The sequence below is a fragment of the Sarcophilus harrisii genome, chromosome 5 (genome assembly GCF_902635505.1).
Source record: "Sarcophilus harrisii chromosome 5, mSarHar1.11, whole genome shotgun sequence".
Taxonomy (NCBI): Eukaryota; Metazoa; Chordata; class Mammalia; order Dasyuromorphia; family Dasyuridae; genus Sarcophilus; species Sarcophilus harrisii.
In genome coordinates this window covers 93,061,823-93,072,599 of record NC_045430.1, presented here as the reverse complement: position 1 = coordinate 93,072,599, position 10,777 = coordinate 93,061,823, and positions in this window count along the sequence as shown.

Here is a 10,777-nt window from a genome sequence, read left to right as displayed (position 1 = left end):
AAACTATAATAGTGGGGGATGTCAACCTTGCTTTCTTAGAACTAGATAAGTCAAACCACAAAATAAATAAGAAAGAAGTTAAAGAGGTAAATAGAATACTAGAAAAGCTAGATATGATATATCTTTGGAGAAAACTGAATGAAGACAGAAAGGAGTACACTTTCTTCTTGGCCTGTTCATGGAACCTATACAAAAATTGACCATATATTAGGACATAAAAAACTCAAAATCAAATGCAGAAAGGCAGAAATAGTAAATGCATTTTTTTCAGATCATGTTACAATAAAAATTACATTCAATAAAAGGCCAGGGGAAAATAGACAAAAAAGTAATTGGAAACTAAATAATTTCCTCCTAATGAATGAATGGGTGAAACAGCAAATCATAGACACAATCAATAATTTCATCCAAGAGAATAATGAGACAACGTACCAAAATTTGTAGGATGCAGCCAAAGTGGCAACAAGGAGAAATTTTATATCTCTAGATGCTTAGTTGCATAAAATAGAGAAAGAGAAGATCAATAAATTGGGCTTGTAACTAAAAAAGCTAGAAAAAGAACAAATTAAAACCCCCCAATCAAATCCTAAACTTGAAATTCTAAAAATAAAAGGAGAAATCAATAAAACTGAAACTAAAAAAAACTACTGAATTAATAAATAAAACTAAGAGTTTGTTTTATGAAAAAACCAACAAAACCAAACCTTTAGTTAATTTGATTAGAAAAAGGGAAGAGGAAAATCAAATCATTAGTCTCAAAAATGAAAAGGGAAAACTATCCATTAATGAAGAGGAAATTAGAGCAATTATTAGGATTTATTTTGTCCAACTTTATGCCAATAAATTTGACAATCTAAATGAAATGGAGGAATACCTACAAAAATATACATTGCCCATAGTATGGCAGAAACTAGGCATTGACCCACACTTAACACCGTACACCAAGATAAGGTAAAAATGGGTTCATGATCTAGGCATAAAGAATGAGATCATAAATAAATTGGAAGAGCATAGGATAGTTTACCTCTCAGACCTGTGGAAGAGGAAGGAATTTATGACCAAAGAAGAACTAGAGATCACTATTGACTACAGAATTGAAAATATTGATTATATCAAATTGAAAAGTTTTTGTACAAACAAAACTAATGCAGGCAAGATTAGAAGGGAAACAATAAACTGGAAAAACATTTTTACAATCAAAGGTTCTGATAAAGGACTTATTTCCAAAATATATAGAGAATTGACTCTAATTTATAAGAAATCAAGCCATTCTCCAATTGATAAATGGTCAAAGGATATGAACAGGCAATTTTCAGATGATGAAATTAAAACTATTACTACTCATATGAAAAAGTGTTCCAAATCACTATTGATCAGAGAAATGCAAATTAGGACAACTCTGAGATACCACTATACACCTGTCAGATTAGCCAGAATGACAGGGAAAGATAATGCAGAATGTTGGAGGGGCTGTGGGAAAACAGGGACACTGATACATTGTTGGTGGAATTGTGAACACATCCAGCTATTCTGGAGAGCAATTTGGAACTATGCCCAAAAAGTTATCAAACTGTGCATACCCTTTGATCCAGCAGTGTCTCTACTGGGCTCATACCCCAAAGAGATACTAAAAAAGGGAAAGGGACCTGTAAGTGCCAAAATGTTTGTGGCAGCCCTGTTTGTAATGGTCAGAAGCTGGAAAATGAATGGATGCCCATCAATTGGAGAATGCTTGAGTAAATTGTGGTATATGAATGTTATGGAATATTATTGTTCTGTAAGAAATGACCAGCAGGACGAATACAGAGAGAATTGGCGAGACTTACATGAACTGATGCTGAGTGAAATTAGCAGAACCAGGAAATCATTATATACCTCAACAATGACGCTGTATGAGGATGTATTCTGATGGAAGTGGATTTCTTCAACAAAGACAAGATCTAACTTAGTTTCAATTGATCAAGGATGGACAGAAGCAGCTACACCCAAAGAAAAAACACTAGGAAATGAATGTAAACTGCTTGCATTTTTGTTCTTCTTCCTGGGTTATTTATACCTTCTAAATCTAATTCTCCCTGAGCAACAAGAAAACTGTTCGGTTCTGCACACATATATTGTATCCAAGATCTACTGTAATCTATTTAACATGTATAAGACTGCTTGCCATCTTGGGGAGAGGGTGGAGGGAGGGAGGGGAAAAATCGGAACAGAAGTGAGTGCAAGGGATAATGTTGTAAAAAATTACCCTGGCATGGGTTCTGTCAATAAAAAGTTATTTAATAAAAATAAATAAATAAATAAAATGTGAAAATATATATATATATATATATATATACATTGCCCAGATTAACATAAGAGGAAATAAATTACTTAAATAGTCCCATTAAAAAAAAAAAAAAAAAGAAATAGAACAAGCTACTAATCAGCTCCCAAAGGAAAACTTCCCAGGACCAGATGGATTTACATGTGAATTCTACCAAACATTTAAAGGACAATTAATTCCAATACTATATAAATTATTTGAAAAAATAGGGAATAAAGGACTCTTACCAAATTCCTTTTATGACCTAGACATGGTACTGATACCTAAACCAGGTAGGATGAAAACAGAGAAAGAAAATTATAGACCAATTTCCCTAATGAATATTGATGCAAAAATCTTAAACAAAATATTAGCAAAGAGATTACAGATAATCATCCCCAGGATAATATACCACTACCATGTAGGATTTATGCCAGAAATGAAGGGCTGGTTCAATATTAGGAAAACTATTAGCATAATTGACTATATCAATAACCAGATTAACAAAAACCATATGATTATCTCAATAGATGCAGAAAAAGCATTGATAAAATCCAACATCTATTCCTATTAAAAAAACACTAGAGAGGATAGGAATAAATGGACTTTTCCTTAAAACAGTCAGTAGCATCTATTTAAAACCATCAGCAAGCATCGAATGTAATGGGGATAAACTGGAACCATTCCCAATAAGATCAGGAATAGAACAAAGTTGTCCATTATCACCATTACTATTCAATATTGTATTAGAAATTCTAGCTTTGGCAATAAGAGAAGAAAAAGAGATTAAAGGAATTAGACTGGGTAATGAGGAAACTAAATTATCACTCTTTGCAGATGATATGATGGTATACTTAGAGAACCCTAGAGAATCAACTAAAATACTATTAGAAGCAATTTTCAACTTTAGCAAAGTTGCAGGATACAAAATAAATCCACATAAATCATTAGCATTCTTATATATCATAACAAAATCCAACAGCAAGAGATACAAAGAGAAATTCCATTTGAAATAACGGTCAATATTATAAAATATTTGGTAACCTATCTGCCAAGGGAAAGTCAGAAACTATATAAGCAAAACTACAAGACACTTTCTACACAAATAAAGTCAGATCTAAGCAATTGGAAAAATATCAAGTGCTCATGGATAGGTTGAATGAATATAATAAAGATGACAATACTGCCTAAACTAACCTATTTATTTAGTGCTATACAAATCAAACTCCTAAGAAACTATTTTACTGACCTAGAAAAAATAATGACAAAATTCATCTGGAAGAACAAAAGGTCAAGAATTTCAAAGGAATTAATGAAGAGAAAAGCAAATGAAAGTGGCCTAGCTGCACTAGATCTAAAACTATATTATAAAGCAGCAGTCATCAAAACCATTTGGTACTGGCTAAGAAATAGAGAAGTTGATCAGTGGAATAGGTTAGGTTCCAGAACAAAATAGTCAATCATTATAGCAATCTAGTATTTGACGAACCCAAAGGCCCCACCTTTTGGAATAAGAATTTTCTATTTGACCAAATTCTCTATTGAAAAATCAAAAACTTGATTAAAATCAAACTTGATATAATCGAAAGGAAAGGGACACATATGTGCAAAAATATTTATGGCAGCCCTCTTTGTAGTAGCAAGAAACTGGAAACTGAGTGGATGCCCATCAAATGGAGAATGGCTGAATAAATTATGGTATATGAATGCTCTGGAATATTATTGTTTTGTAAGAAATGACCAGCAGGATGATTTCAGAGAGGTTTGGAGAGACCTACATGAACTGATGCTAAGTGAAATGAGCAGAACCAGGAGATCATTATACATTGCAACAGCGATACTATATGATGATCAGTTCTGATGGACGTGGCTCTCTTCAACATTGAGATGATTCAAACCAGTTCCACTTGTGCAGTGATGAAGAGAGCTATCTACACCCAGAGAGAGAACCATAGGAACAGCGTGTGGAATACAACATAGCATTCTCACTCTCTCTATCCTTTGCTTGCATTTTGTTTTTTTTCTCAGTTTTTCTTTTTCTTCTTTCTTGATCTGATTTTTCTTGTGCAGCAAGATAACTGTATAAATATGTATACATATATTGGATTTAACATGTATTTCAACATATTTAACATGTATTGGACTATCTGCCAGCTAGGGGAGGGAATGGGGGGGAAGGAAGGGAAAATTTGGAACAAAAGGTTTTGCAAGCATCAATGTTGGAAAAATTACCCATGCATATGCTGTGTAAATAAAAAGCTTTAATAAAAAAAATTCTTCATTACAAGTGATGGCTTAGTGTTGAATGTGGAAATATGTTTAGAAGAATTGTACATGTTAAATCTATATTAAATTGTGTGCTGTCTTTGGGTGGGAGGATGAGGGGAAGAGAGAGAGAACAATTTGGAACATAAGGTTTTGTAAAAGTTAATGTTGAAAACTATCCTTATGTATTTGGAAAAATAAAATATTATTTTAAAAAAGAGATGGCTCATTGGGGAGGGGGACATATATATTTCAAAATGAACATGATATAAAAATAAGATATGTCAATAAAAACTTTTAAAAATCAAATATTCCATTCACAGGGCTGACATTAAAAAATTGAAAACTATATAAAATTTTATTTTATTAATTTATTACCCATTGTTCCCACTTTTCCATAAATTCCATTATTTTGTCTTTTTGAATTCTAATACTCCAACAAGGGGCCTTAGGTTTATAAGGATGTAGGCTCAATCCTGAGTAACCTGACCCTAAAGAACTTATTAACCATGGTAATTTAAAATTACTGTTGTACTCTTCTGAGAGGATCATACTTAAAACACGCAAATGTGAGACATTTTGAGAGGTGGCTAAATTATCATTTCATTTTCACTTTGGCTTAATACTGTCTAAAAAAGCTTCATGAAATCCATGTATTCTCATAATCCAGACTAGGACTCCTTTTCATAGTAATCATTCAAAACCAATGTTATTTCAAAACACTTCTGCTAATACTGCTAATAAGTCAGCTTTGTCTAGCCACATGTTACTAACATCTTGAACTCATGGGATTGACTCCAAAGTTGGATATGTTTATCTCAAGATCACAGCTCAATCACCTATACTCAGAAATACAAAATAGATGAGGCAGTTAGAAGCCCCAGGTCTAGAGTCAAGCTTGCTTTAGCAGGACACATGACCTTTAGCATCTGCTTGAGGTCGTCAAGATCCAAATTTGCCCCTCTTTGATATCTCAAAAAGAAGTCCTAGAGTTATTTAAGCCATGTGTATTGGAGAAAGAAATGAAAAGAGAGAGTGGAAGTTGTTTTTCATTTTAAATTGACACACTGCCAAAAAACATTTGATAAAATCCAACATCCATTCCTATTAAAAACACTTGAGAGTATAGGAATAATTGGACTTTTCCTTAGAAAAGTCAGTAACATCTATTTAAAACTATCAGTAAAAATAAAAATTAAAAAAAACTATCAGTAAGCAGCATATGTAATGGGGATAAACTGGAACCATTCTCAATAAGATCAGGAGTGAAACTAGGTTGCCCACTATCACCATTACTAATCAATATTGTATTAGAAATGCTAGCTTCGGCAATAAGAGTTGATAAAGATATTAAAGGAATTAGAGTGGGTAATGAGAAAACCAAATCATCACTCTTTACAGATGATATGATGGTATACTTAGAGAACCCAGAGATTGTACTAAAAAGTTATTAGAAATAATCCACAACTTTAACAAAGTTGCAGGATACAAAATAAAGCCACATAAATCCTCAGCATTTTTATACATCACCAACAAAATCCAACAGCAAGAGATACAAAGAGAAATTCCATTTAAAATAAGTGTCAATAAGTATAAAATATTTGGGAATTTATCTGCCACAGGAAAGTCAGAGACCATATAAGCAAAATTACAAAATACTTTCCACACAAATAAAGTCAGATCTAAACAATTGGAAAAATATTAAGTTCTCTTGGATAGGCTAAGCAAATATAATAAAGATGACAATACTACCTAATCTATTTATTTAGTACTATACAACTCAAACTCCCAAGAAACTATTTTAATGACCTAAAAAAAAATAACAACAAAATTCATATGGAATAATAAAAAGTCAAGAATTTCAAGGGAATTAATAAAAAAAAAAATCAAATGAAGGTGGCCTAACTGTACCTGATATAAAACTATATTATAAAGCAGCAGTCACCAAAACCATTTGGTATTGGCTAAGAAGTAGACTAGTTAATCAGTGGAATAGGTTAGGTTCACAGGACAAAATAGTCAATAACTATAACAATCTAGCATTTGACAAACCCAAAGATCCCAACTTTTGAGATAAAAATTTACTATTTGACAAAAACTGCTGGGAAAACTGGAAATTAGTATGGCAGAAACTAGGCATGGACTCACACTTAACACCATACATCAAGATAAGGTCAAAATGGGTCTATGATTTAGCCATAAAGAACGAGTTTATAAGTAAATTAGAGGAACATAGGATAGTTTACCTCTCAGACTTTTGGAGGAGGAAGGAATTTGTGACCAAAGATGAACTAGAGATCATTATTGATCACAAAATAAAAAATTTTTATTATATCAAGTTAAAAAGCTTTCGTACAAACAAAACAAATACAAGCAAGATTAGAAGGGAAGCAATAAATTGGGAAAACATTTTTACAGTTGAAGTTACTGATAAAGGCCTCATTTCCAAAATATATAGAGAATTGACTCTAATTTATAAGAAATCAAGACATTCTCCAATTGATAAATGGTCAAAGGATATGAACAATTTTCAGATGATGAAATTGAAACTATTTCTACTCACATGAAAGGGTGTTCCAATTCACTATTGATCAGAGAAATGCAAATTTAGACAACTCTGAGATACCACTACACACCTGTCAGATTGGCTAAGATGACAAGAAAAAATAATGATGAATGTTGGAAGGGATGCAGGAAAACTGGGCCACTGATGCCTTGTTGGTGGATGAATGGATCCAACCATTCTGGAGAGCAATTTGGAACTATGCTGAATGAGTTATCAAATTGTGCATACCCTTTGATCCAGCAGTGTTACTACTAGGTTTATATCCCAAAGAGATATTAAAGAAGGGAAAGGGACCTGTATGTGCAAAAATGTTTGTGGCAGCCCTTTTTGTGGTGGCTAGAAACTGGAAGTTGAACAGATGCCCATCAATTGGAGAATGGCTGGGTTAAATTATGGTATATGAATGTTATAGAATATTATTGTTCTGTAAGAAATGACTAACGGGATGAATACAGAGAGGCTTGGAAAGACTTACATGAACTGATGCTAAGTGAAATGAGCAGAACCAGGAGAACATTATAGGCTTCAACAACAATACTATATGGGGATGAATTCTGAGGGAAGTGGATATTTTCGGCAATGAGAAGATCCAATTCAATTCCAATTTATCAGTGATGAACAGAATTAGCTATACCCAGAGAAAGAACACTGGGAAATGAATGTGGACTGCTTGCATTTTTGTTTTTCTTCCCAGGTTATTTTTACCTTTCTAAATCCGATTTTTCTTGTGCAACAAGAGAACTGTATAAATATGTACACATATATTGTATTTAAGATATACTTTAACATGTTTAATATATATGAGACTGCCTGCCATCTAGGGGAGGGGGTGGAGGGAAGGAAGGGAAAAGTAGAAACAGAAATGATTGCAAGGAACAATGTTGAAAAATTACTCATGCATATGTTCTGTCAATAAAAAAGCTATAATAAAAAAATTTGACACACTGCCCATGTACCACAGCTATCATGAAGTAGAGAGGAGTGAAATTGAAGGACTGCTCAGGATTTATTATGTCATTATAAAGCATCAAGTTCTTCATAGCTGAGCATGTTTCTCCAGAAGGAGCCAGAAAGCATATTCAGCATATGTTTCAAGCAGGTAGACCACAGGAGCCTACTATGTATTTTCATTATACAAGCACAATGTTTTTTTTATCTCTATCATTAACAGTACTTGTGAATCCTAATGATAACATAATGGATTGTATCTTCTGAATTTAGGTTTTCTTTGTGTTTTTGTAATTCTGTACTTAAACTGACTATTACTTTTGCTTGTGTAATATTGCCTTCAATAGCTTCTCCTACAGAAACCATAGTTTCATTATTGTATCATTAAAAAAAGCAATAAAATCCTGACTTATTTCCAAGATGGCTTCTTGAATAGGAGGATGACTGCCCAACTCCCATATCACTACTATAGCAAGACCCTAAAGTTAGAACCAGACTGAATAATGATCAAAAAATTCAATAAGAAATTATGTTTCCTCCAATTTAGAATTACACAAAAAAGCCAACCAGAAGTTCACAGAAAATAGTAAAGAGCTCTTGCCATTGTACAGTACATTGTACAATGGTACAGTACTCTCCCGTTCTGGCCAGGGACACATGTAGTCTGCAAAGCTCAGTGTCCAGAGGCAGCAAGAGCAGAGTCCTCTGAAAAATCTCCAAAATTGTTCTTTGTCCTTGATTCTTGAAAAGAACAGGAAGGTGATGTCATGACTTGCAAGTGAATTGGATTTAAGTGGGGCACAAGTGACTTGTGCAAAGTCACTAGCCTCATTCTCCCCTCCTGAGCCATCCACCAAAGTAAGGACTTTGAAAGACTCAGGCAATTACCAATATGATATATTAATACTCAGGGCAGAAAACCCCTGACCCAGTGGCATTAAAGTTCCTAACAATCCCTTTTGAGATACCAGAGATGGTTTAAAATATGCAGTGCTCTGAATCTGAAAGATCCAAGGAGAGAAGGGAGGGCAGGAAGTAAGGGTCAACATAGGAACCTAGGGGATCTAGAAACCAAGTTTGATTGATGAATTCACCCAAAAGCTCAGCAGAGGGAAGAACCTAGCCATGGCACAAAGACTGAATTCAGGAACTAAAGCTGAAGAGATGAATAAAGCAAAGACTATATTAATCAATATGAAAAATTGTTGCAAATCTAGCGATGTCAAAAAGAGAGTAACTGTAAACATTGCAAGCAGAGACTCAAAGAAAAAAATGAATTTTCCACAAGAAAACTTACATGAATACCTAGAAGAAATAAAACACAAAATAGAACATGATTTAAAGGCTCTGGAGGAAAGAACTGTGAAGAGGATAAGTCATTTTGAAGAGAACAAAAGGTACTCAAGAAATGGACTCCCTAAAAACTAGGAAAAACCAAAAAGAAAGAAATTATTCCATGAGGTGGCAATAAATGCCAGAATACAATAAAAAAGACTAAAAAAAAAATACAAGAAACGTGGCATCAAAAACAACTGGCTTGAAAACATATCAAGAAGAAAGAATTTAAGACTCAATAGACTTTCTGGAAAATATCAAAAAAAAAAAAAAAAAGCAAAAGTCTAGACACCATATTTTTTAAAATCATAAATGAAAATTGCTGAGGTTTATTAGAATCAGAGTGAAAAATAAAGGCAGAAAGAATCTATCAATAACCTGAAAGCCAATAACCTAAATGCCAAAAGAAAAACACTCAGGAATATCATAAGAACTCCCAAGTCAAAAAAAAAAAATACAGCAAGCATACATATAGAAATTATTCAAGTACCAACAAAGTAATCAGGGTCACACAAGACCTGGCAGCATCTATTTAAAATGAGAGGGAATCTTGGAATACAATATTCCAAATGGCAAAAGATATGGTCTTACAACTGGTTAGCTAATTAGTGTTTATTAAATGCCTACTATGTGCCAAGTATATTCTCTTATTGGACTCTATGAATAAAAGGGTCACTCTGATCTCTCAAAATAAGTGAGACAAAAGAAAATATTGTTTATGCTGATTAGCTTTTTTGAATGCCTCTGTAGTTTGTTCAATAGTTCTTCAAGTCAATCCAGGGTTAGTTAACTAGAATCAGTTACAGGATGTCTTCACAATCTCCACAGGTTTCCCCCAGGTATTTTCTGTACACATTATCAAGATTCTTCTGGAATCAAGGTACTTAGCCTCTCCACAAGAAGAAATGATGTCACAGGCACTCTGAACATGTGCCAGACTTCCAATTACAAGTGTAATTATATATATATATATATATATATATATATATATATATATATATATATATCTTGCTTGTAGTTTCATATACATTAAAACAAGAAGTATAAAATGGGAATTTGTGGTTTATATAAAATTCTCTTATTGTATTTTGTTATATGTATGGAAATGCTGAGGGATTTTGGTGCTTAAATTCAAAATAAAGTGTTTTTTTAAATGGGTAATAGAAATTTGAGAAATTGGCATGCTAGAAAAATTGTAACATTTTATAGCTGATGAGAGATTGAGTGAAGTACAAAGAAAAAGCAAATGAAGGGAACTTTTCATCTGTTTGTCCTTTTAATATTTATCTTGTGTAGAAACACAAAAAAGCAGCATTCTAGAAAAATACTAACTGCTATCCTGATGATGTGGTGCAGCCATT